The sequence below is a fragment of the Cupressus sempervirens genome, chromosome 8 (assembly GCF_028749045.1).
Source record: "Cupressus sempervirens isolate cs-2001-9-10 chromosome 8, ASM2874904v1, whole genome shotgun sequence".
In the NCBI taxonomy this organism is placed as follows: Eukaryota; Viridiplantae; Streptophyta; class Pinopsida; order Cupressales; family Cupressaceae; genus Cupressus; species Cupressus sempervirens.
The window spans coordinates 155,773,412-155,801,124 of record NC_143125.1 but is presented as its reverse complement, the minus strand read 5'-3'; the positions used below and the strand labels follow the sequence as shown (position 1 = coordinate 155,801,124).

The 27,713-nt window shown below is 32.3% G+C and overlaps 2 long non-coding RNA genes across 8 annotated transcripts in view; one reads left to right on the top strand and one right to left on the bottom strand.

Annotated features, from left to right (window-relative positions):
• LOC149542026 (uncharacterized) overlaps positions 1-27,713 on the bottom strand; it is a 269,466-nt gene that overhangs the window by 183,928 nt on the left and 57,825 nt on the right. The window contains exon 3 of one of the 7 annotated variants that reach the window (XR_016355418.1): positions 27,462-27,667. The exons of the other annotated variants lie outside the window; for them this stretch is intronic. This is a non-coding gene — a long non-coding RNA (uncharacterized LOC149542026). Of the gene's footprint in view, positions 1-27,461; positions 27,668-27,713 lie in introns of those variants that run through there. 7 annotated transcript variants of the gene reach the window in all.
• LOC149542027 (uncharacterized) overlaps positions 1-27,713 on the top strand; it is a 110,056-nt gene that overhangs the window by 58,518 nt on the left and 23,825 nt on the right. The window lies entirely within an intron of this gene.

Sequence of the window (27,713 nt, the reverse complement as noted above, 5' to 3'; positions counted from 1 at the left end):
AGGCCTCCTCATGAACACTCACATTTATCTTCAACTAAGCAGATTCTAGTAGGATTCTTGTCATTAAGCACCATGTGGAATGATAGCTCAAAAAATCTTAGTGTGTAAGATTTGAGAGGAAGTTTCTTCTTGGTGAAGCTCATCATAGTTGGGAAGTTCTTCTTATAGAAGCTCTTGCTGTGCAAGCTAGTTGGAAGCTCTTAGTGTTGAAGCTCTCTTATATTGCAAGAGTTTGGAGTTCTCTCATTTAGAGAATATTGTAAGAATTTTCAAGTATAATAAAGTATGCTTTGTGAAGCATTTTTTCATCTATTTGTCTCAATATTGTTATGATTTTGGTTGTGAGTTGGTAAAGGTGGTGTGTCCCTTCACTAGTGGTATTAAAGCAATAGTTCCTGAGTGTGTGGATACATCTCTAAATGTGAGGCAGTTGTCACTAGGAACTTGTGTTTGATAAAGTTTTTCAAGAAGTTCTTTATTTTTTAGACATATCACCAATTGTGATTCAATTTGCATGAGGTGCTTGTCTTGCACATTATTTGTATTAAGAAGACTTGAGCATGAAGAAGAGAAAAAAGAAGATGACTTTTGTGATTTGATGGATTATGACAATTCATAGACTTGAGAAAATTAGAGCAAGAAATCATGAGGCATTGTGAGCTGCATTCTTTGATTTGTAGAAGCAAGTGAATGAATTAGAATCAATGTTGTGAAAGAGAACTGCCAATTCCTTGGATGTGGAAAAGAAAGAAGATCTAGTCAAATATCACACATGTGGTGCAAAAGAAGAGCAATAGGATGAAGATACATATATTTGTGAACTTGAAGTAGAAGAAGATGAAGAGGAAGAGCATGAAGATGACCAAATTTGTGAGCCATAAGTAGATGAAGATGATTTGAAGACTGCAACAATAGAGGAAGAGTATAATGACTTGATTAGAGGTCAAAAAAGTAAAGTGGTTACTTGCATTGTTGAAAACATGGAATAAGAAATCAAAGATGAAGATGTGAAAGAGGTAAATTTCTATGAATCATGGGATGTTGTCTTTTAGATAAATTTGAAAGATGATGATGGATTATATGAGGATCTTGTTAGTGATGTTTGGTATGGAAAGGAAGATTGGTATGGTGTTGCTAAGTTTATTAAAGGTTTGATTAATCCTATAAGATTGGAGGAGGATGCGAGTTATAGTTGGACAAAGTTAATTATAGAGAATTATTTTCAGCAATAGACACTTGTTCTATTTATGTATTGCAAAATAAGAAAGTAGGAAATACATCGACAATAGATACTTGTTTCGATGTGGTTTTAGAAGAGAAGAAAAAAAATGTCATTGTTAGTTGCTTCATTTTGTGAATTCATATCGACAAAAATTTTCCTAACATGGGTGTCTAATGTAGGAGCATCTTGCATCACAAAAAAGGGGTTGTGATCAAAATTATTGAAAAAAAAAACCTAGACAAGAGAGAAAGTGATAAAAATTAGGGGAAAATAATTTAAAAATAGAAAGAATAGGAAAAGGTAGAAAAATATGAATTTCTATTTTCAAGGTGCATAGGTGACATAAATAGAAAAACAAGAAAAATGGTTGTCATTCCATTTATCAACGTGTGTAGGTGGAATTCTAGAAGTTTGTAGACATTTCCTTAAATCCCACATTTAATGTTTGTTGGGCCATATGGTTGTGCTTAGTTGTATTTGGGTAGGAATTTAAATTTTTTTTAAGGTAGTTGTATTTACCTTTTATCCCACATTGGTTGTGTTTGTAATATCTTGGATGGTAAGTGCCTATTCAAGAAATGATTATGAGCATTTGTAATCAAGCTCTTAAATTGTAAGTTGTTCAAGTATAAACTCTTCAAGTATAAGCTCTTCAAGTGCAATCTCTTGTAGAAAAATCTCATGGTGTAATCTCCTATAAGAAAGGTTGGAGGTGAATGATCTTAGTGTGTAAGATCTTGAGAGGAAGTTTCTTCTTGGTGAAGCTCATCATAGTTAGGAAGTTCTTTTAGAAGTGCTTGGTGTGCAAGCTAATTGCAAGCTCTTAGTGTGGAAGCTCTCTTATATTGTAAGAGTTTGGAGTTCTCTCATTTAGAGAATATTGTAAGAATTTTCAAGTATTATAAAGTATTCTTTGTGAAGCATTTTTTCATCTCTTCATCTCCATATTGTTATAATTTTGGTTGTGTGTTGGTAAGGGTGGTGCGGCTCTTTTGCAGTGGCATCAAAGTGGGAGTTCCTGAGTGCGTGGACAGATCTTTGAATGTGAGGAAGCTTGCACCAAGTACTTGTTTTGAGTAAAGTTTTTCAAGAAGAAGTTCTTTATTTTGTAGAAAAATCACTGATTGTGAGGAAATTTGCATGAGGTGCTTGTCTTGCAAATTATTTTTCTTATGAAGACTTGAGGATGGAGAAGAGAAAGAAGAAGATGAATTTTGTGATTGGGTGGATTATGAGAATTCATAGACTTGAGAAAATTAGAGGAAGAAATCAAGAGGTATTATGAGTTGCATTCTTTGATTTGTAGAAGCAAGTGAATGAATTAGGGTTAGAGTTTCAAAATAGAAGAACACATCACCAAAAAAGAGATGTTGGCAATTCCTTGGATAAAAAAGAATGAAGATCTAGTGGAGTATCACACATGTGGTGCAAAAGAAGAACAAGAGGATGAAGATACATATGTTTGTGAACTTGAAGTAGAAGAAGATGAAGAGGATGTTGGGAACATAAGAGGAGTAACTGAGAGGGGAGGGGTGAATCAATTACTACAATAATAAATCCCATATCCCTTTTGATGTCAGTACAAAATGCAAAAAAAAACTAAATACTATTGAAGCTTAGTAAACACACAGAATGTTGTACTTGATAGTAACTAGATTAGTTCAGTAAAAGATTAAACTATAAACCATTAAAATTAATCTGTGATTACCATTACTTTAACTTAGTTCCAAACACATAAAGAAAATAGAATGAACACTTTTGACACTGGGATTTAACATGGAAACCCAATTTGGGAAAGACCACAAATAACAACTAGTTATTGATTTGTACTCTTCTAAAGTAAGCCCTGATAGGAGCCAACCCTATTAAAGGTTACAAAACACACTGTTAGGTGTGACCTTGTTAAAGGATTTAATCACCTTTTTAGGATTGGCCTTGTTAGAGGTCTTGAGAACAATTCAATGGAATTTCCACCTTGTTAGAGGATTTTCAAAATAACTATTAATCCAACTCTATTAGGAGATTTATATCACTACTACAATGGTTAAAGAGTAACAATTAGATGACCATATTTGACTACAACCAATTTGTTAATTTAAGATCTTTGTTATGACTTGTACTTGATCCTTCCTGATTGAATACAACTTTTCTATACCACAAGGATATTCTGCTTATCTTTCAAATTCATTTCATGTGCTCATCAATAGATCTTCAATCACATCTTCATAATTTGTACACTTACTTACACACACCTTGAAATCACAACTTGACCTTATACTTATATCTTTCACTTTAGTAGGTTGGATCAAAAACAACTTACAATAATTAATATTCATCACGTTAGTTAGTTAGAATCAATAGATAAGTCAATTAAGCTTAATACAACAAAATAAGAAAATCCTTTGTTAGCTGACTTGCTTGGTAGAAACTAACTTTGAAGTGACTTCCTTCATTAACCAACGGAAGCTTGGTTAACACTACAAACTTACAAAAATCCTTTGGCAACTAAGTGAGCTAGGTTAGCACTGGTTCTGTTCAACTTTCCTTCATTGCTCGAGTGAGATTGGTTAACACTCGCTTTCTGCAACTTTTCCTTTGATGCCCAAGTAAACTCAGTAGACACTGAGAACTATCTTCACTACCTGAGTGAGCTTAGTGTATATTGACTAATAAATATTATGACCTTTGTGTAACATCAAAGACAACACAAAATTAATCAATTGTATCCAACAATCTCCCTCTTTACTATTGATAGCAACACAACATGTCATAGCACAATGAAATTTTAGATTTGAAAACCCCCTCTATTAGTATGAGCTTTCCCTTTTCACTAAATAGCTAATACCAAGTTCATTTAGAACATCCTCCCTCTTTCAACATACTTCATCTTTAGAAGACTTCTCCCTCTTTGGTTTCTAACTTTATTCTAGTTCAAAAAATTTGTCAGAGATATGATAGTAAACTTCTCCCTCTTTGACAACACATGCCAAAGACAATAACTCTATAAATTCTAATGTACCTTAAGTACTGATTCATTTTCAATATGCCCTTCCCAATTCTATGCCAATTGATTGATCTTCAATAGGTTCTAGTTGATGCATTCACTAAACTTTATTTAGTGAATTTCAAAAAGGGGAATGACCCCTAGCTTACCTCTTAGATACAAAAATGCATCCTTAGGTAATGGCTTGGCAAATATGTCTGCAATCTATTCCTTTATATTCACATATTCCAATCTGACTTCTTTATCTTGCACCAATTCTCTTAAGAAGAGATATTTTATAGCAATATGCTTTCTTTTGGAATGCATTACTAGATTCTTTGATATGTTGATTGCACTAGTGTTATCACAATATATGACAACTAGATCTTAGATTTCTACCTTCATTCCTTCCAATAGTTGTTTGAATGAAATAATGTTAGAGAAATTGACTGCTACTACTACATATTTTGCCTCTACTATGGATTGAGAAGTACAATTTTGCTTCTTGCTTGTCCAAGATACTAATCTTTTACCAAGAAAGAATGCTCCACCACTAGTGCTTTTTCTATCATCAAGACTTCCTGCCCAATCAACATCACTAAATGCTTTCAAGTCCAAATTGCTTGCAAGTTTGTACTATAAACCATAGTCTTTAGTACCTTTTAGATACCTCATGATTCTCTTGACTGCCATCATGTGATTTTCTCTGGGATTTATTGAGAATCTTTCCACTATTCTAACTACTATAGCAATATTAGGCCTTATGCGAACTACTTACTGCAATTTTCCAATCATTGATTTGTAAGTAGTGTTATCTACTTCTTTGGAATTATCATTTTTGGAAAGCTTATGTCTAGTAGATATAGGTGTTCCAACTGGTTTTGAATCTTCCATTCCAAATTTATTCAGTATCTCATTGATATACTTAGATTGAGTGATTTAGATACCATTCTTGTTCTATTCTATTAGCAATCCAACAAAGAATTTTATTTCACCAAACATGGACATCTCAAATTCTTTACACTTTCTTTTGAGAATGCTTTGCATAAATCATTATATCCTTTAAATAGAGTATCACCAACTAATATTTCTACTAAGACAATCTTCTTATCTGGTCCTTCCTTGATATATAGACTATTGTTATCATTAGTTCTTTGAAAATCAATTTGTACCAAGTAATTATGAATTCTTTCATACCAAGCTCTAGGAGCTTTCTTTAGACCATGTAATTCTTTGTGTAGTTTCAAAACCATGTCTCCTTTTCTAGGATCTACAAGACCTTCTGGTTGTTCAATGTAAACTTCCTCATCAAGAATTTCATTCAAGAATGCAGATTTAACATCCATTTGATATACTTTAAACCCTCTATGTGATGCATATGCTAGTAAAGTTCTAACACCTTTAAATCTTTCTACATGAGCAAAAGTATCACCATAGTCAATACCTTCTTGAGAGTAACCTTTGCATACCAATCTTGCTTTGTTTCTTGATACCTTTTTATCTTCATTCAACTTATTTCTAAATACCCATTTTGTACCAATTACATTTTTATCCTTGGGCATAGGAACAAGATTCCAAGTTTTTTTCTTTTCTATCTATTCTATCTCTTCATTCATTGTTTCAATCCAAATTTCATTTTCTAGAGCATCTTTAACACTTCTAGGTTCAAATTCAACAAGTAAACATGTACCTTTTAATTTACTTGTCATTGTCCCATTTGATTTATCTCCAATGATCTGATCAGGTGCATGATGTTTTCTAACATATCTTGCTAATATTGGCTCTTTGGACTTTGAATGAGTTCCACCATCTTCTTGAATTTTAGTTCGAGCTTGGGTCCTTATGTCTATGACTCAGGTCCATCAGGCTTGGTTTGAACTAGCTTGATAGCCTCTAATTGTGACTTGGGTCCTTGTAGCTTGGGTTGCACTATTTGCAACTTGGTAGCTACTAGAGTTTCTAGGGATTTGATAGTTCAAGCATCTTTTCTTTTAAATAGATTAGGAAGGGTATCAGGTTCATAGTAAGTGAATCTTTTGTAGTCTTCAAGTTCCTTGCTACTTTCTTCTTCACTCTTTTCTACATATTCATCAATATTAATGTGTACACTTTCTATAATTTTATGAGTAGATAAATTCAAACATATGTATTCTTTACTTCAATAGGAGTATCCTAGAAATATGCCTTCATCACTTTTTACATCAAATTTCCCTTTTCTAGATTCTTTCAATATTTAAATTTGCTACCAAATACTTTCAAGTAACATATATTAGGTTTGTAGCCATACCATAGCTAATAAGGTGTCTTGTTTGAATATTTCTTCAACTAAACTCTGTTCAAGGTATATAGCTTCCTTCCAGTATTTGAGAGCAACATTCTTTTTAATCATCAAGGTCCTTGCACAATCCATGATAGATCTATCTCTTCTTTCTGCTATACCATTCTAATGTGGTGTACCAGGGGTAGATACTTGTCTTTTGATTCCTCTTTCAATATAGAAGTTGTTGAATTCATGGGAAATGAATTCTCCAACTTTGTCTGATCTTAGGAATTTCAACTTCTTTACAATTTCTTTTTCTACTCTTTCTAGATACTAATTGAATTTTTGAAAGGCTTCTAATTTTTCTTTTAGGTACATTACTATCATTATTCTAAGTATTCATCAACAAAGAGAATAAAAAACTTTTCTCCACTATAACTCTCTATTCTAATAGAAACAATTTCTAAGACTTCTTCTGATTGATAGTCTTTGCTTTTGAAGCTTGTCTTACCCATCTTATCAATTTGGAAATTCTTGCATAGACCCATGTCAGGCTTCTTTAAACTTGGAATACCTCTTACTCTTTTATGTTTTCTTATCCTAACTAGATTATCAAAATTCACATGACATAGCCATTTGTGCCATAACAAACTTTCCTCTACTGGAGCAATAAAACATGAACAATCACTAAGATCAAGATAAAAAAAATTACCTTTTGTTTGCTTGCCAGAACCAACCAAATTTCCTTTCCCATCCAATAGCTTGGTTTGTCCATTCCTTAATTCTACCTTGAATCTAATGTTATTCAGTTGTACCACACTCAGTAGATTATGCTTTAATCCTTCAACCCAATAGGCATTGTCACATACAAGTTCTTTAGTCAACAAGATACATCATATTCCTTTTATGTTACAAGGTTCATTATTGCCAAATCTTACACTGCCTCCATTATAATATTCCATATGCTCAAATTTTTTTTTGTCACTAGTCATATGATGTGAACATCCACTATTAATAATCCATATATTATTTTTCCTAACATGATAGATAAGTTCCATCTTATCTCCTTCATCATTAGGTTCATATTTCACAGCAATATAAACCATTTCATCTTCACTATTATCAGAATCTTTAGCTAAGAAACAAGATTTCTTACCTTTTTCCTTGAAGCTCTTGTAGCTCTTGGAGTCCTTGCCTTTATGCTTATTTCTTTTCTTCTCATCCTTAATTTCCTTGTTTGGACACCTAGCAAAAATGTGACCAATTTCTTTACAAGAAAAATAGACCAGAGGAACTTTACCCTTGTACTATCCTCTTCCTTTGGAATACTTCCTTGCAAGTAGGGCTTCAACAACTTCAAGATCACTATCTGAACTTTCTTCTAATGATCCATATTCTTCACTTCCTAATTGACTATGTTTTAACTTTTTACCCTTTTCTTTGAGCAAAAGCTTAGCCTTAAATGAAGATTCAATATTTTTTGAAGTAGGAACATAGTTATCATAATAGTCTAACTCAAAAGCTGTTAATCTTCCAACAAGAGAATCCAATCCTATTTTGTTATTTGGATAACATCTCTTTTCTTGAATAGTAGACACTTTAATTGCATAAATAGGAAGAAGAGTTATGAGCACCTTACTTACAATAGTTTCTTCCTTAATGTCTCCTCTAGATGCTTTGATTGCACTTGCACTAGCCTTGATTATTTCCACATACTTTGCAATGTTTTCATTTTCTCTCATCTTCATTTGATCAAATTGTCCTCTAAGGCTTTCTACTTTTTCTCTTCTTACTTATCATCTCTTCAAAAAAAAAATTTTCGTTTGTTCCACATTTTAATAACAGTTTTGCAATCCTTTACCTCATCAAATTCAACATAACTAAGAGTAGATTCAATGTCAATCATCATCATATTATTATTCTTCTTTTTAGCAATATCTTCTGTTGATAAATTTCTAGTGGGAGTCTTGTACTCAACATATAGATACTTACAACCTATATCACTAATGGTAGCTAGATGTAACCTGATAAGTCCTTACCATGCTACAAAATTGTCTCTATTTAGCTTGGGAATCTCTCTTTTGTATGACATCCTGATCTTTAGCTTAGGTTCTTGAAAACTTCTTTGCAAGCACTGAAAGCTCTGATACTAATTGTTGGAAATATAAGAGGAGTAACTGAGGTAGGAGGGGTGAATTAGTTATTGCAAAAATAAATCCTAGATCCCTTTTGATCTTAGTACAAAATGCAAAAAAAAAACTCAATAGTATTGAAGCTCGATAAACACACATAATGTTGTAACTCGATAGTAATTGGATTATTTTGGTTAACTTAGTTGCAAACACATAAAGAAAATAGCAAGAACACTTTTGACACTAGGATTTAACATGGAAACCCAATTTGGGAAAAACCACCAATAGTAACTAGTTATTGATTTTCACTCTTCTGAAGTGAGCCCTATTAGGAGCCAACCCTATTAAAGGCTACAAAACACATTGCTAGGTGTGACCATGTTAAAGGATTTAAACAACTTGTTAGGAGTGGTCTTATTAGAGGTCTTTAGAACAATTCAATGGAATTGCCACCTTGTTAGAGGATTTGCAAAATAGTTGTTAAGCTAATTCTGTTAGAAGATTTAGATCATTGCTACAATGGTTAGAGAGTAACCATGAGATGACCTGATTTGACTACAACCAATTTGAGGTTTTTAGATCTTTATTTTGTCTTGTAATTGATCCTTCCTGATAAAATACGACTTTGTTGTGCCACAAGGATATTCTACTTATCCTTCAAATTCACTTCCTCTACTTATAAATAGATCTTCAATCACATCTTCACAATTTGTTCACATACTTACACACACTTTGAAATCAAAACATGACCTTATACTTATATCTTTCACTTTGTCGAGTCAACTCAAATACAACTTACAATAATCAATATTCATCACCTTAGTCAGCTAGAATCAATAGATAAGTCAATTAGGCTTAATACAAAAAAATAAGAAAATCCTTCATTAGCCGACCCTACTTGGTAGAAACTAACTCTGAAGTGATTTCCTTCATTAAAAAACTCAAGCTTGGTTAACACTAAAAACTTATGAAAATCCTTTGGTAACTAAGTGAGCTCAATTAACATTGGTTCCATTCAACTTTCCTTCATTGCTCGAGTGAGCTTGGTTAACACTCACTTTCTGCAACTTTTCCTTCAATGCTTGAGTGAACTCGGTAGACATTGAGAACTGTCTTCAATGCCTGAGTGAGCTTGGTATATAATGACTAATAAAGATTATTACATTTATGTAACATAAAAAATAACACACAATTAATCAATTGTATATAATAGAGGAAGAGTGTGAAGATGACCAAATTTGTGAGCCAAAAGAAAATGAAGATGATTTGAAGACTATAGCAATAGAGGAAGAGTATAATGACATGGTTGGAGGTCAAACAAGTGAAGTGGTTACTTTCCTTGTTGAAGACATGGAATAAGAAATCAAAGATGAATATGTGAAACATGTAAATTTCTATGAATTATGGGATGTTGTCTTGAGATGAATTTAAAAGATGATGATGGATTATATGAGGATCTTGTTAGTGATGTTTGGTATGGAATAGAACATTTTTATGGTATTGCTAAGTTTATTAAAGGTTTGATTAATCTTATAAAATTGGAGGAGGCTAAGAGTTATACTTTGACAGAGTTAATTGTAGAGGATTATCTTCACCAATAGACACTTGTTCCAGGTATGTATTGCAAAATAAGAAAGAAGGAAATACATCAACAATGGATACTTGTTCCAATGAGGTGTTGGAAGTGAAGAAAAAAATGTCATTGTTAGTTGCTTGATTTTGTGAATTCATATCAACAAAATTTTTCTTACCATGGGTATCTAATGCAAGAGCATCTTGCATCACGAAAAGGGGGTGTGATCAAAATTATTAAAAAGAAAAAATTGGATGGGAGAGAAAGTGATGAAAATTATGGGAAAATAATTTAAAAATAAAAAGAACAGAAAAAAGTAGAAAAATAGGAATTTCTATTTTCAAGGTGGATAGGTGGCATAAATAGAAAAATAAGAAAAATGGTTGTCATTCCATTTATCAAGGTATATAGGTGGAATTCTAGAAGTTTTTCGACATTTCCTTAAATCATGCATATAATATTTGTTGGGCCACATGGTGGTGCTTAGTTGTATTTGGGTAGGAATTAATATTTTTTTTAAGGTAGTTGTATTTAGCTTTTATCTCACATTGGTTATGTCTATAATATATTGGATGGTGAGTGCCTATTTAAGAAAGGCTTATGAGTATTTGTAATCAAGATCTTAAAGTATAAGTTCTTCAAGCATAAACTCTTCAATTATAAGCTCTTCAAGTGCAAGCTCTTGTAGAAAGCTCTCAAGGTGCAATCTCTTGTAAGAAAGGTTGGAGGTGAATGATCTTAGTGTGTAAAATCTTGAGAGAAAGTTTCTTCTTGGTAAAGCTCATCTCAGTTGGGAAGTTCTTCTTATAGAAGCTTATGGTGTGTAAACTAGTTGGAAGCTCTTAGTGTGGAAGCTCTCTTATATTGTAAGAGTTTGGAGTTCTCTCATTTAGAGAATATTGTAAGATTTTCAAGTATAATAAAGCATGCTTTGTGAAGCATTTTGTCATCTCTTTGTCTCCACATTGTTATGATTTTGGTTGTGAGTTGGTAAGGGTGGTGTGCCCTTTTTCCAAGGGTATCAAAGTGAAAGTTCATAAGTGTGTGGACTGATCTTTGAATGTGAGGCAGTTTGCACTAGGAACTTGTGTTGGGTAAAGTTTGTTAAGAAGAAGTTCTTTATTTTGTAGACAGATTGTCAATTGTGAGGCAGTTTGCATGAGGTGTTTGTCTTGCACATTATTTGTCTTATGAAGACTTGAGCATGGAGAAGAGAAATAAGAAGATGAATTTTGTGATTGGATAGATTATGAGAATTCCTAGATTTGATAAAATTAGAGCAAGAAATCAAGAGGCATTATATGTTGCATTCCTTGATTTGTAGAAGCAAGTGAATGAATTAAAATCAAAGTTGTGAAAGAGAAGAGAAAGTCACCAAAAAATAGATGTTGACAATTCATTGGATACAGAAAAGAAAGAAGATCTAGTGGATTATCACACATGTGGTACAAAAGAAGAGCAAGAGGATGAAATACATATATTTGTGAACTTATAGTAGAATAAGATGAAGAGGAAGATCATGAAGATGACCATATTTGTGAGCCAGAAGTAGAAGAAGATGATTTGAAGACCACAACAATAGAGGAAGAGTATAATGACCTGGTTAGAGGTCAAACAAGTAAAGTGGTTACTTGCCTTATTGAAGACATGGAATAAGAAACCAAAGATGAAGATGTGAAAGAGGTAAATTTCTATGAATCATGGAATGTTGTCTTTGAGATGAATTTGAAAGATGATGGTGGATTATATTAGGATCTTGTTAGTGATGTTTTTCATGGAGAGGAAGATTGTTATGGTGTTGCTGAGTTTATTAAAGGTTTGATTAATCCTATAAGATTGGAGGAGGATGAGAGTTATACTTGGACAATGTTCATTATAGAGGATTATTTTCAGCAACAGACACTTATTCTATGTATGTATTGCAAAATAACAAAGAATAAAATACATCATCAAGTGATACTTGTTCCAATGAGGTGTTGGAAGAGAAGAAAAATACATGTCATTTTTAGTTGCTTCATTTTGTGAATTCATATCAAAAAAATGTTTCCTACCATGGGTGTCTAATGCAGGAGCATCTTGCATTATGAAAAAGGGGTTGTGATCAAAATTATCAAATAAAAAACCTAGACGAGAGAGAAAGTGACAAAAATTAGGGGAAAATAATTTTAAAATAGAAAGAATAAAAAATTGTAGAAAAATAGGAATTTCTATTTTGAAGGTGAATAGGTTGCGTAAATAGAAAAATAAGAAAAATGGTTGTCATTCTATTTATTGAGGTTGTAGGTGGAATTCTTGAAGTTTGTAGATATTTCCTTAAATCACACATTTAATATTTGTTGGGCCACATGATAGTGCTTAGTTGTGTTTGGGTAGGAATTTAATATTTGTTTTAAGGTAGTTTTATTTTCCTTTTATCCCATATTGGTTGTGTTTATAATATCTTGAATGGTATGTGCCTATTTAAGCAAGGCTTATGAGCATTTGTAATCAAGCTCATAAGATCTTCAAGTATAAGCTCTTCAAGTGTAAGCTCTTGTAGCAAGCTCTCATGGTGTAATCTCTTGTAAGAATGCTTGGAGGTGAATGATCTTAGTGTTTAAGATCTTGAGAGGAAGTTTCTTCTTGGTAAAATCTCATCATAGTTTTGAATTTCTTCTTGTAGAAGCTCTTGGTGTGCAATCTAGTTGGAGGCTCTTAGTGTGGAGGCTTGCTTATATTGTAAGAATTTGGAGTTCTCTAATTTAGAGAATATTGTAAGAATTTTCAAGTATAATAAAGCATGCTTTTTGAAGAATTTTATCATCTCTTTGTCTCCATATTGTTATGATTTTGGTCGTGAGTTGGTAAGGGTGGTGTGGCCCTTTCTCAATTGTCTAGCTTACTAATAGGAGGTATAACCCTCACAAATTTTTCCTTACCTACCTTGACAATGATTTCAAAGTTTACATGGTATAACCTTCCATGCCACAACCAATTATTTTTATTCTTATATACGGAGCACTTATTTTCATAAATATTGAGGTAAAAAAGGTGACCTCTTTTTTTTCTCTCATAGCTAAGAATTTTCATGTCTTGTCAAGTATTTTGCAAGACCCTTTGTTAAACTCAAACCTATACCACTTGTTCATTAGTTTGGCTACACTTAATAGGTTATTTTTAAAACATTCCACTTAGTACACATCTTCATAGTTTTTGGATTCATTTAGGGCTATAATACCCTTATCTATTAGTTTACATGACGAGTTGTTCCTGAACTTAACCTTTCCTCCATTGTAGGCTTGCACCTTATGGAACTTGCTCCTATCACCAAAATATGTGGTATGAACAACTACTATCAATTATTGAGTTCTTTCGAATAATAGTACTAGTTATCAAGGATCTTTCCATCCTTTTTACCATGATAATAAAAAAGGACATTTCATTCTAAAAATCATCATCGGTTGACTCTTTATCAGTCACACCTTCTTTAACAATGTAGCATTGCTTTCTCTCCTTCCCTCTCAAGTCTTTTAATATATTTTTAGTCTCCTTCTTCATATTCTCTAGACCTATTGTTATAATAATGGGTGTTGCACACATTACATAATATTTTTATATATTGTATTATTCTATTTTATTATGTAATGTTGTATCTAGATGGATGTGCAACATGTAAAGATTCCCATGGTATAAACTTGATGAGTTGTATTGTAACATTGTGATAATATTTGATGTAATTATTTAATATTGGGAAAAAGAATTAAATTTCTAATATTAAATGTGAGGTCAATGGGTTAGGTAGAACATGGTTTATGTAATATCACTTGGTGGTTTTATGGGACTTGCTACTATATAAGTAGCCACAAGGGTAGTTGTTGGTGAGTGAGAAAGTGAGAAGAGGAGAAGGGAAAAAAAAGGCAAGAGTTGAGTAGGACAAGGCTTGACAGGTTATCCAAGGCAACATTTGTAAAGGTTGGAAACATGGCATGGGATGTGTGCATTCATGGGTATGTGCAGGATCATGGTGTACCAAATTATGGCCTTAAGTGACAGTGAAAAATCAGCAAATCAGGGTTATGTCAACTTGACACATAATTTTAAAGTGGTTCTAGACTTTATATCAAAAAGTTGTAAGAAAATAATATGTAGTAAATTGAATCTAGTTTCTAAAATACAAGGCCTTATCTAGAGAAAAAAATATTTGATTGGTCAAAAGTTTGGATTTTAATGCAATACTACAAAAATTTCAGGGCAAAAATAAAAAGTAGGTGTATGTCTGACCACCTTAATCATAATGAAATGATAATATTTTTAAATATAATTTTAGCTATAAAAAGTAGACTCATGCCTAGATGTGATGCATATTTTTGGGAATTTTTATTCCAAATGAATAATTAATTATAAATTTTCTACTATACTATTTTCAGAATTAAATAACTCCCATGTCTGACCACCTTAACTAGTTCAAAAAAAATCAAAATTAAGTTTTTTTTTTTCTTATACTAGTCAAAGCATAGAATGTGATGCATCTTTTGGATTTCACAAATCTTATACGGTTTGAAAGTTATAGCTATTTTCCAACGAGTATGTAAATCAACACTTTGTAGCTAACTCCATTGGAAAATAAGTAATAATCACTTACTGAACTCGTAATTTGACAAACCTTACATTTATGAAAAGCTAAGAACATTCTTGAGAAACCCTTTTCATTACATCAAATTTTTGTTTAAAAAAAGTCGTCAGCTACATGCTTGAAGTAAAAAACACATAAGAACATGCAAAAAACTCATTTTCGGGATGTTTTAAAGATGACCATATAAGGTTGGTATCAAAAGATATAGTAGGAATTATAAAGGTATGAATTGTTTTCATTTAGTATCAGGATGGGTGGGAAAAAAATTGGAATAGATTTTGAAATTCTTTGAGGCATTTCAGAACTACATATTTTTCAGATCGCCACTTTTTGGCACACCATGATCCTGCACATACCCTCATGCTTGTTCACATAATTTCCTCGATAGTGGTTGTGGCTTTGAAGGCATCCATGGTTGTATTGCAAGGTGTTTTTGCTTAACATGGTGATGGATTCTTTTGGAGGCTAGGTTTTCTAGTCAATGAGGTTTTCCCAAGGTATATCTTGTGTCACATTTTGTGGGTATGTTGTCTATTCTCTTGCATGTGGATTTCAATTCCATATTTATTTTAGATCTTTTATGGGTTATGTGGAAATGGTTATATTCTTTCTTGTGAGCTTCCTTACACCTATAGCATCATTTTGTCCTACTATTTTGCAATTAAAGAATTTAAAACAAAGCTTACTTTTATACATTTATTTTCCTTGATAATTCTCTTTACAAATAGAGATTCCAACTCTACTTGTTCATCTTCTTCATCATATTGAATCTCTATTTCTCTTTTGTATTTGGATGTTATCATCTCCTCTTTTCCTCTTTGAGTTGTATTCAGTGGAATAAGGCCTTGAATGTAGCATGAACTATTAGGACAATAAACTACTAGTAATTGTTTTTATTAGTATATAGTAGAGACTAAGCTACAATAGGTTAAGTAGAAGAGATAATATTTAATGTTTGATTGTTCAAATGACACTTATGGACCTTAAGTAATTGATTCACCCCTTGCCCCCCTTATTTTTATCATTCTAATATTTTATACCTTTTAGATATCTTAGTATCATTTTCACAACCATCATATGATTATCCTTGGGATTAGCAGAAAATCTTACAACAATACCAATTTCTAGTGCAATGTCAGCTCTTCTATGAATAATATATTATAATTTCCTAATCATTGACCTATACAATGTCTGATGTACTTCAACACAATCATCATTCTTTGAAAGTTTATGTCCAGACATCATACATGTTCCAAGTAGTCTTGAACCTTCCATTCAAATAGTCTTCAATATCTTCATGATATACTTTGATTGTATAATCTAAATACGCATCTTCATATGATAAACTTGCAAACCAATAAAGAATTTAACCTCTCCAAACATTAAAATTTCAAATTATTTCATCACATTATAAAATAATTTTCACAACACTTCATGTCCTCCAAATATGATATCATCAACAAATATTTCAGCTAGTAGTATTTACATAGGGATGGATGGAAAATTAGGGCCAAAGGCACACCTAACAGTCCAAAGACCTTGTTGAGTAAACACAATAAGAGAAAATGACAAAGAATAAAACTAGGGAAAGAGAGGAACAATACTATCTTATTTATGCATCAAATTATTTGCAAACATTCTTAACTGTGAGGCCTTCTAGGTTGCATCCAATACAAGATGATTACAAATTATAACTTCAAGATGTATTAAAATTTTGACTATAACTCACTCAACTATGATCATTTACAGTTCTTTCTGACAAATTTTTTAAGTATTTCTTAAGCTAAGCTTAGATACCTCTTCTTATACTTTCCTTTAAGACTTACAAAAGATTCTATATTTTTACATAAGCAAAGGCTAACCTATACAATAGTTTGCACACATCTCAATGCATGAACCTTACATTAAATTCATAGCTTGAAATAAATTAGTAATTTGACTCCTATTAGGAACCAATGATAGAAAAACTTAATTAAAGAAGGAACTAAGCATTAACAAACTTGCAATCTCACTTGATATTTGAAGAAAATCGGCAAACACAAATCTCTCCTAAAGTAGGAAACTATCAGTCAAAGTAACTTGGTCACTATTACACTCAAAAATCACTGCACTCAGCCAGTACTAGAACTCAACAAAAACTAAAACTCAAAAGTAAGTAATAGAATGGACAAAGATGAATAGTACAAAAAGGAAACTTGGGATGCTCCTGAATTAGACAACTAGGATTGAAAGAAATGATTCTCCTAAATCATTGAGATGTTTTAACACAAGATGAATCTAACTTAGATTGAGAAATCTATGTTGCATATTCCCATGGTTTTTTGTTCTACTTCACTAGATATTCATAGTAATATTTTTCTCTTGTGTTATTACTAACACTCTTATCCAATATCTATTTAATCTCTTCCATCTTCTTCTTAGGATAATCATCTAGTACAAATTCATTCTCTGACTCATTATTCTTTTGCAAATAAGCAACATTGAATATAAGAGATATATCCATCTCATTAGATAACTCAACTTCATATGCATTACCACTATCACACTTCCTCAAAATCTTACAAGGTCCAAACTTCTTCATTTTCAGCTCACTATATGTTCCAATAGGAAATCTGCTCTTCTTCAAATAATCCATCACCTCATCATCAACTTCAAAAAAATGATTTATTCTAGACTTTTCTTCATTCTTCTTATACTTGTGATTACTTTGTTTCAACCTTAGCTTCAATTCCTCATGCAAACATTTCATAAAATCATCAAACACTTCTCCTTCAACACTTCTCTTCTCTTCACCAGCAATATCCCTCAAATTTCACATACCTCTAGGTTGCATTCCAGTAACAATCTAAAAAAGTGTTTTCCTAGTACTCCTATTCATAGAATTATTACATGAAAACTCATCTTGTGCCAATACCATATCCTAGTTACTTGGCTTGTCTCTAGCTAAACATCTCAAAAAATTACCCAAGCTTCTATTCACAACCTCTTTCTATCCATCTGTCTGTGGATATCTAATGTATAACAAAAATTCAACTTAGTACCCATCTTTTTCTAGAAAGTCCTTCAAAAACATCCAATGAACTTAATATTAATAGTTATAAGTTTATTTTATTCTATGTTGGTTCTTAAATTAGATCTACAAATTAGTTTAATGTGTTTATAAATGATATAATTTATTCTTAAGGAAATGAATCACACGCGCGTGCGTGCGCGCGCACACACACACACACACACACACACACACACACACAGAGAGAGAGAGAGAGAGAGAGAGAGAGAGAGAGAGAGAGAGATAATGTTTCAATGCATATTTTTTATGAATAAATATTTTATATATAAATAAAATTAATTTATGTGAAACTTATAACAAATTGTAAAACATAATAATCAATAGAATCTAATAATTTACAACTAAAAATTTGTATGTCTAATTTAAAAATATGTATCTTAAATAATAAAACATAATAAAGTATAATTATTTGATTGCTTTTGATTAAGTAAAAATAGGTTTTAAAGGACTCAAAACCTTTTAAAAGTAGCATGAAAATAAAAACTAAGAAACCGAAAAGAATTGTACATTAGCACCAAGAGCAGAACAAACTAAAATAAGTAGCTAAAAATAATAAGCTAGCAAGGGAAGAAAAAAGACAACATAAACATAGCTATAGCTTCTTCAATAAATCGATTGCCTAGTCTGCATGGATATTCATGTTTTCTATAGAGGCCTCAAGATTATCCATTTCTTTGGCTTAAACATCCTCTATCTTTTCTGACTTGGCCCTGGTGTGCTTGCTAGGTCCTTGGTCATCTTTCACTTCCTTGGAGCCTTGACCTTTCCCTTGTTCAAATTTGTTCAGGAGAGTGTTAATATTGTCTGCCATAGTCTTTAAAATAGAACAATTTTGATTGGTAAGTTTCTTAATTGTCTTCTCCATACTAACCACTCTATTATCCAAACCATCAAACTTTTTCTAGACATATTTAATCAATTGACTAAAAGCTCTATTTTTGGCTTCGAGTGTGGAGCACATTTCATTAGATTCTTAACCTCTTTAGCATTACCAATCAGCTCAACAAGTTCATCAATATGTTGTTCTAGAGTTCTCTCCCCTCTAGTAGTTTTGTCGAGCTGATCAAAATCTCTTACAATGTCTAGCATCTAGTGTTGCAAATCATAGATGTCTTTCTTCATAAGCCCTATATTGCAAAAGATCCCTTTTTAAAACCCATGGTCATCATTGCCCTTGTTATGAGTAAGGTCATCCTCATCCTTGCCAATATCATCTCTTGAAAAATCAGTCTCTTCAAGCCTATTTACATCCACCTTCCCTTGATGAAGTGCACTTTTCCCTTTTCAATCCATCCTCTTAATTAGAGGTTCATCATGAAAAGGCATGCTTGAATCCTTTTCCATATTATTCACCTTATTTCTAGAGACCTTACTAGCAATAACGCTTTCTCATTCCCCTCTTTTAGCTCCTCTTTAGAACCTGTATCCAATTTAGAATCAATCTCATTAAACATATTTTTCTTCCTAGATGAGCTACCAGACTCACGATTCTTCCTATTCTTAATGTCAATCTCCACAATCTCATCCTCTATGTCTTCATCAAAGCCCCCATCTTGTTCACTTCCCTTTGTCTCACATTCCATAGTTTTCTTACTAAAATAGGGTATATCTACTTTTTTTAAAATTTAAGGAGGTTCTTAAAAATCACCATTAACTCTCGTGACAAGCATGGTCACCCTCAAGATCATTCTACATAGCTACAATTTTATTTCCTAGTGATTGCCTAAGGTAGAAGGGAAGATTAAGCCTAACCCTATGCCAAAAATGGTTTAACAACATAAAATGGTATGCATATATCATAGTAAAGCAGCCATCCAAAGTTAAGCACTCAATAATAATGAACATAGAAAATCTCCAAGGGTGAGAAATAGAACCAAGGTTGAAGTAAGAGTTACCAATTTCAGCCAGTCTATTCAATTCTTTTGTCATTTCTACAAATTACTCCATAGCCCTATCCAAAAGCCTTTTGTCTCTATAAAAGTTGATCCCCTCTATGTCCAAACCCATAGTTTCTACAATGATGTCCTCAGTAACCTCCATTCTTCGATTATCCACCAGAATGCTCTCATTATTCTAAGTTTTAAAGAACTAGTGAATGATAGAAGGGTTACTACCTTTAAGCTTCTCCATAAAACCTGTAAATTTCCCCTATTCTAGAATATCCCAAATCTCCTTCTTCTTTTTCTAGTCCTTACAACTAGCTAGTTCAACCCTCTTTCTCCTTCCTCCCATCTTCTTAAGTCTACCATGGATTCTCACAATCTCAGGGTAAACATTCAGAAAGAAAATCTTAGTGTTGATATTAAAGCAGAGGAAATTGATAAATAAATGTGCCCCCAATCTTTGTGGCAATGAATAAAAAGTCTCTTCCAATCTAATCATAATTTGATCTTCCCCACATCAATCCAAATAATAATTGATACTTATAGCCTTATTCATCATTAATAAAACTTTTTTTCCTACTTCTCACCTTATCATACTCCATCAAGGATAATCCCTCAAAAGGGATATTATTATTTCAATTCCAAATCAGGTTCTCATCACTTTTGCAAGCTGCATTTATAGCCCAATCAACAACATGGTTTGTTTCTCTATAGTTATGAGTGATGAAACAAGTCTAAAATGAGTTAATTAAACAAATGGCCTTACAAATAATATTATGAATTATCCAAGAAGGGTTGTTAACTTTATTAAGACAATTAATATTATTGAGGGAGTCTCCCTCTAGCCAAATCTTGTTCAAATTCATACTCTTAGCATAGCTAAGACCATAGAGAGCAATGATTTATTTAGCCACATGATTCATTTGTTCCCCAATCGGGATGGCCATCACACCCAAACTATACCCATTGATGTTTCTAATCTTGACACCACAACTCACCATCCTAGGGTTTCCTTTCGAAGCCCCATAAAAATTAATCTTATACCAACACTAAGGAGAGCAATCCCATCTAGCTAGATTGCTAAGGTTATTTCCATTTTGAGAAACACTTAACCCTTCCAATTCTATTTCTGAATCACTTTTTCTTCTCAATCTTTTTGAGGTTGATGCCCTTTCCCAATAGTCCTAATATTCTCAATCACTAGATACTTGATCTTATAGAACAACTAGATAGAGTTAGTGTCCTTACCCCTAAACACCCTATCATTTCCTTCCTTCCACACTCCCTAGCAAAGAAAAGGGAGGATGAAATCCCAAAGCTTCATAATCAACAAATTACAAGTGGGAGACTTTCATCCTTTAAAGATCACTTGAATAGTAACGGGGGAGTTACAAACCAAATCCAATGAACCACATATCCTTTCCCATAACCTTCTAGTATAAGAATAGTGAATAGTTAGATGATTAACCAACTCTTTTACTTCGTTGTAAAGATAGCATCTATTTACAAAATTCATACCTTTCTTCATCAAATTATTAGTGGTTAGAATTTTACCCTGCCAAAGTGTCCAAAAAAAAGTGTTAACTTTAGGGGACATTCCTTTATACCAAGAATTAACTGAGCAAGGTGCCTGATAATCCTCAAAAGAATTGGTATACAAAGAAGATATAGAGAACAACCCATTGGAATTATATTTCCAAACTAAAGCATCCTCCTCTTGAATTAAAAAGACAACATTTGGGATTTTGTTGAGATCATTAAGATTAATATCCACTTTATTGAGGTTAACCCATTTATCCTCTTCTCAATAATTAGCAACAAAGACTCCAATCAAGTTCTTGTATTGATCCATAATTTGATTCCACCTCTGATCAGAATTGAGGGTATGATCAAGAATCCAAATATCATCCCAAAAATGAATAGTGCTTCCATTTATAGCATTCCATCTAACTCCATTATCTATAATCTACTTCTTTTTCTAAACATGTTTTCGGAATTTAGAACCCCCTTGGGAAACCCCATTACTAAGGAAGAGGTTGAACACAAGATTCTCACCTATTATATTAAGCATTCCAAATTTCTCTCCATTCTCCCTCCTCTTTATTCCATCACCAAATAAGATTGGCAAGAAAAGATCAATTCATAGTTGTTACCCTTCTGAGATTAAGACCTCCTTTATTGATAGACATGCAAACTTTATGCCAAGCAATTAAAGCTATTCTTTTCTTCTTCTCCATACCTATCCATAAGAATTGTTTCTAAATTTTCTCAATTGTTAAAGAAAACTTCTTGGGAATCTTAAAAACACTCAAAGAATACAAAGGAAAATTTTGTAACATGGATTTAAGAATAATAAGCTTACCAACCTGGTTAAGGAGGGATTCTTTCTAGCCAGCTAATTTTGAGTGGATTTTGTCAATCAAAGAACTCCAAAAAGTCTTAGGAGGGTTAAGACTAAGAGGTAACCTAAGATATGAGCCTGAAAGGTTACCAATCTCACAGCCAATGATTCTTTTAATTTTATTTTCTCTATTTTTATTAACATTGATAAAATGAATCATACTCTTATTCCAATTTATTATCTAACCAATATCCTGCCCATAATCCTCAAGAGCTTTCTTAATTTTTCTCATAGAAGCTTCTCCCATAACAATCGAGTCATCCATAGATTGTTAATGAGAGCTTGTACCTTCTTAGAAGAAGCTCTGAGCCTGACAAATTCCCCCAAAGTAACCATTTTTTCCACATATCTATGTAAACATTCAGCCATAAGAATGAAAAGGATAGGAGAGAGAAGATTTCCTTGCTTGAACCCATAAGAGGCATGGAAGAAAGGAGTTGAAGAACCATTAACCAACACATAGGAGGCAGAGGAGACCAACAAAAGTGCTATCTCCAAAAATTTCTTATTAAACCCAAAAGCTTCCGATCCACACTTGAAAAAATTCTAGTCTACCCTATCATAAGATTTTGATAAAAACTTGAAAAAATTCTAGTCTACCCTATCATAAGATTTTGATAAATCTATCTTAAGGAGGAACCCCTCCTTCATAGATTTAGTCAAGGAATGGATATTTTCATGCACTAAAATTGTAGAATAAAAAATCTACCTGCTAGGAACAAACCCAATCTACTATCTAGAAATCAAATTAGGAAGAGTAGATAAAATTCTAAGAGTAAGATCATTGGAAATAACCTTGTAAAAAGAGTTACAAAGACTAATTGGTCTAAAATGATCCAAACAATTAGCCCTGGGTATTTTGGAAATCAAAGCTAGAAAGGTACCATTCAATCCCTTCAGGACTTTTCTAGACCCAAAGAACTATTTCACTCCATTAATGATATCCTCTTAAATGATGGGCTAGTACTTATGAAAAAAGAGGAAAGAGAATCCATCTAGAATAGGAGCTTTTTCTCCTTTAAAGGAAAAAAATACCCTTGTAATTTCTTCATTGTTGGGGACATTAGTAAGTTTTATATTTTGATCATTAGGAATGCAAGTTGGGATACAATCTAGAAACACCTTTTTCTTGTCCTTATCTAGATTGGGACACACTCCCATAAGTTACTAAAAAAATTCATGGATTCACTTTTGATAGCTTCATCATCATCAATATGAACCCCATGAACATTAAGACTAGAAATCTTGTTTACTATTCTATGCTTCAAAGTAGTCATATGAAAATATTTAGTATTCTAATCCCACTCACTCAAAAAAACTTTTCTAGACTACTGTCCCCAATACATATCTTCCTTACTAATTATATCATGCATTTCAATAATTTTCAAATCTTCCTCCTTTCTAGAAACATTCTCATAACCCTTAGCCTAGATGCTACCTTGAATCTCTTTTAACTCCTCGAGAATCCTCCTTTTTCTATCAAATATTTTCCCAAAGGTCTCCTTATTCCTTCTTTTAATATTTTTTAACATTTCTCAACTTTATAGCTACTTTAAACATAGTTGTTCCCTCCACATGAATATCCCACCAATCTTTAATAAGGTCATCTAGCCTCGGATGGAGAATCCACATCTTCTCAAATCTAAAGGGATAGTTCTTATTACTAGTAATAGGGTCATCCAAGACAAAAATGGGGTAGTCATCTGAGCACACTCTCACTTGCATAGAGAGGGAATATTTTTACTTCAAAAACTAGTCATTACTAATAAGGGCTAACACTAAACAACACTGACCAACTCTTTGGAACCTTCACTCCCTGCTTACCTTTGGATTTCTCCAAAACAACATTGTATTTAGGTGCAACCAAAGACCATGAGACAATATAGAGAACCCCACCTAGTAGGTCCCTAGCCCCACTACCACCAAAATCCCACTTGTCGCAAGAAAAACACAAGCCACTACAAGAATTCCACCATATCCAATCTTTCCACTTGAAAAATCCATTAAAATTTCTATGTTATATGTTTCTCCAACTATTAATTTTAGAATTCATAAAAAGAGTGGAGATAGTAAGGAATGAAATCCTTCTTAATATGGAAAAAATAATTTAACATGGAAAAATGGTAAGAATATGTCCTTGAGTATTCTTTGTCCAGAGTAATATACTATATTATCACTTTGAGGACCTTCCTCCAAATATTAGATGTAGCGGAAAGGTAATATGGCTTGACCATCTTGATAAGGGCATCCTTTTCATCCTCCCCTAAAATTTATAACCTGCTACAACTAAAAACTTTCTATCTCTCAAAATCATTTTCTATGAGCATGACATTGTAGTAAAATTAGAGAGAACCCCCTCATCCAATCTAGTGTTCTTTCCACCTGTCACAATTTTTTCCTTCATTTGAGTAACTTAGCAATGCTAGGGTTATAGCAAGGCATCTTCCTAAAAAGGGCATTAAACTGGTCGTTTCTAGAATCTCCCAAATAAATCCATAAAAAGATTCTCAAAAGAAGAAAGATACAAATGGCTTTGCCAAATGACATGCTGAGAATTCCTTTTAAAAGCATCGCACACCCATAAAGTGTGGAGCATAAAGTTGCAATTACTTTTCCTACTAATATAATGATGATAAATCTTACTTATTATTCTAATTCATCCCATGATAAATAACACTATAATCATGATCTAATATCTACACATGTTATATAAATTTTAATTCTAAATTTACATGAAAAATTAATTATTGACTTCAACCCTCTCATAGAGTTTACTACTATTTCCATTTTATGTGATATGTAGTAGAACTACATATATGATTTAGTTTATATGTTTATATTCTAAAGAAAAATTTGTGTTTGAAACTATCTATTAATAGTTATAAGTTTTTATTATTTATATCAATTCTCAAATTGGATCTACACATTAGTTTAATGTGTTTATAAATTATATACTTTTTTCTTGAGGAAATGAATTTTTTTTAATAACTATCATGTTTCAATGCATATTGTTTATGAATAGGATATATATATATATATATATATATATACATACATGATACTTATAGCAAATTTTAAAACATAATAATCAATAGAATTTAATAATTTACAACTAAAAATTTGTATATTTATTTTTAAAATGTGTATCTTAATTAAACAAAAATAGTAAAGTATAATTATTTAATTAGTCAATAACAAGAAATTAAATAGTTTTGAAGTTTATGTTCTAGTTAGATAAAGTGGAAAGATGAGACAAACCTTAAAATAAAAGTAACTTTAGGTCAAAAAGATGGGAAGAAAGGAATTCACAAGAAGTAAATTCAATGAGCTTTTCAACAGGGTTACAATGATAGGGACCTGGTCACAACAACCACAAAAATTAAAATTTTAAAAAATAGCAGTTCAAGTGGGAATGAAAATCCAACATCCTACGGCAACTCCTTGATATAGAGGAAGAAGAAGAATAGAATTAGAAGGAAGGATGAGAATAGGAGAAAGAATAGAAAGATCTAAAGAAGAAACCCATACTCTAGCTTATAAAGACCATGGAAGATAATGTATTGCTACCATAGACCACTTTTTACATGAAAAAAACCACCTCTATAAGATAATCCACCAGGAAACAGTATAGCATAAGAAAAATGATACCAAAAACCAACACAACAAATAGAAGAGAACCCATCATTATAAAGTTAGACTATACCTCAAAAAGAGATAAAAGAAGAGAAAACCAAAAGAATATCAAGAACCCCCACAACAAGGAAAGAGCGTACAATTTAATAGCAAATTGTGAGCCTCTCCTTTGTGAGGTCTTAGCATTGTGACTACTCGAGCTTAACAAATAATAATAATAATAATACGGTAAATTGTGATCCTCTCATTTGTGAGGTCTTGGGATTGTGACTACTTAAGCTTGAAAAATAATAATAATAATAAAAACAACAACAATAAAAAATAAAATAATAACAATAATAACAAAAATAGGAAAAATAAAAAAGGGTAAGCACTAGCTAGCCCAAAAGAAACGTAGAACATATCCTAGGATTTGGAAGAAACCCCTATAATCTAGAGAGGAGGAAGAGTAGGCCCCAACACAACTCAAAGCATGTCCCTAAAAAAAAATGAACAAAACAAAAGGGCCATCTCCAGCCACCATTAACCCAAACCCATTCTCCCTTGCATAATAAATTCACCCCAAGAAATAGAGGCCAGTATGGGAAAGATGAATGAAGACATTTTTTTCATAGAAGAAAAGAGATGGTTTAATAGAGTCAATGCCCAAATTTCTAAAGAAGAACAATTTGAGAAAAGTAGCACTTTTAGAGAAAGAAGAGAGAAATTCATGCTACACAACCTCCACACATCCTACAAAACACTAAAAAATGGCACAAAGAAGGGAAACAACATAGATGTCATTTGGAACAAGGGTTCCCATGAAAGCATAATCACCAAAGGAGCATAGTAAGAAACTCTCTAAAAGAAAGGGAAAGAAGAAAAAGCCCCCTAAAAAGATCTCCACAGATGGGAGTTACCAAAGTTGCACCTTCCTCAACCATCAAGGAGTAGGGGAAGAAAAATAAATAACCCCTCCATATGCAAGACAAAGTTCCACCCATTGAAGGAAATCCACATAGTAAAATATCCCAAATTAAAAAATTCCACAATGGAAAACCAAATAGCTTAAAAACCCTTTACAAATAGTGAAGCAAGGAAATAGCTTGCAACAAGCCCTCTGAAACTAAGGAAATTAAAAAATCAAAAGAAGAATATGACACCTTACATAGGAATAGGGCAGAAATAGCAATGCTTCCAATAGAAATGAAAGCCCAAGGAAGGAAGAAAAACATTGAAATCAACTACAAAAATGGTTATATCCTCCTCACCATCATTCACCTCATCTTCCTCATAATCCCCTCCACCCTCTAAAATCCAAAAGCCACCATAATGTCTAATGTTGATTCAATAGTAAAATAATTTTGAAGTTGATGTTTTAAGTGCATTAAAATGATTTAAAACATAATAAAAATAATAAAAAGTTATAAAAAAAACCTTTATAATTATTCCAAATGAAATATAAAAAGAAGGCACCACAAATATAATAAATATAAATTTAAAAAAAATAATACAATAATTATCTTAAAAGCATCATAGGATGAAGGTACGCATATTGGTTTTAACAATTTAGTTTTTTTCATGATGACATTTATAATATCCAATTTAATTTAAATAAAATAGAAATATAAGCATGCCAAAGAAGATAAACTAGGACTTGTTCAAACATTGAAATATGATAGTTCTAACAAGATCAAATAATTGAGTAACCAATAAACCAAGGAGATCGTTTGTTGATTGCAAGAATACTGAAATGTCCGAAACATTATGACCTTTCTAACAAGAGCTCTACAACCTACTCAAGATACACAAAGGGTGAGAATATTGTAGGAGTTCTTTGCCATGCTACCATGAAGTTTTTAAGCTTTCCTAGAATCTTTTGTTACATGAAAGATGTCTAGTCAAACGTCAAGGAAATTCTCAATAAGAAAAAATAAGGTAAGTAGTGAGATAAGTACTCTCAAT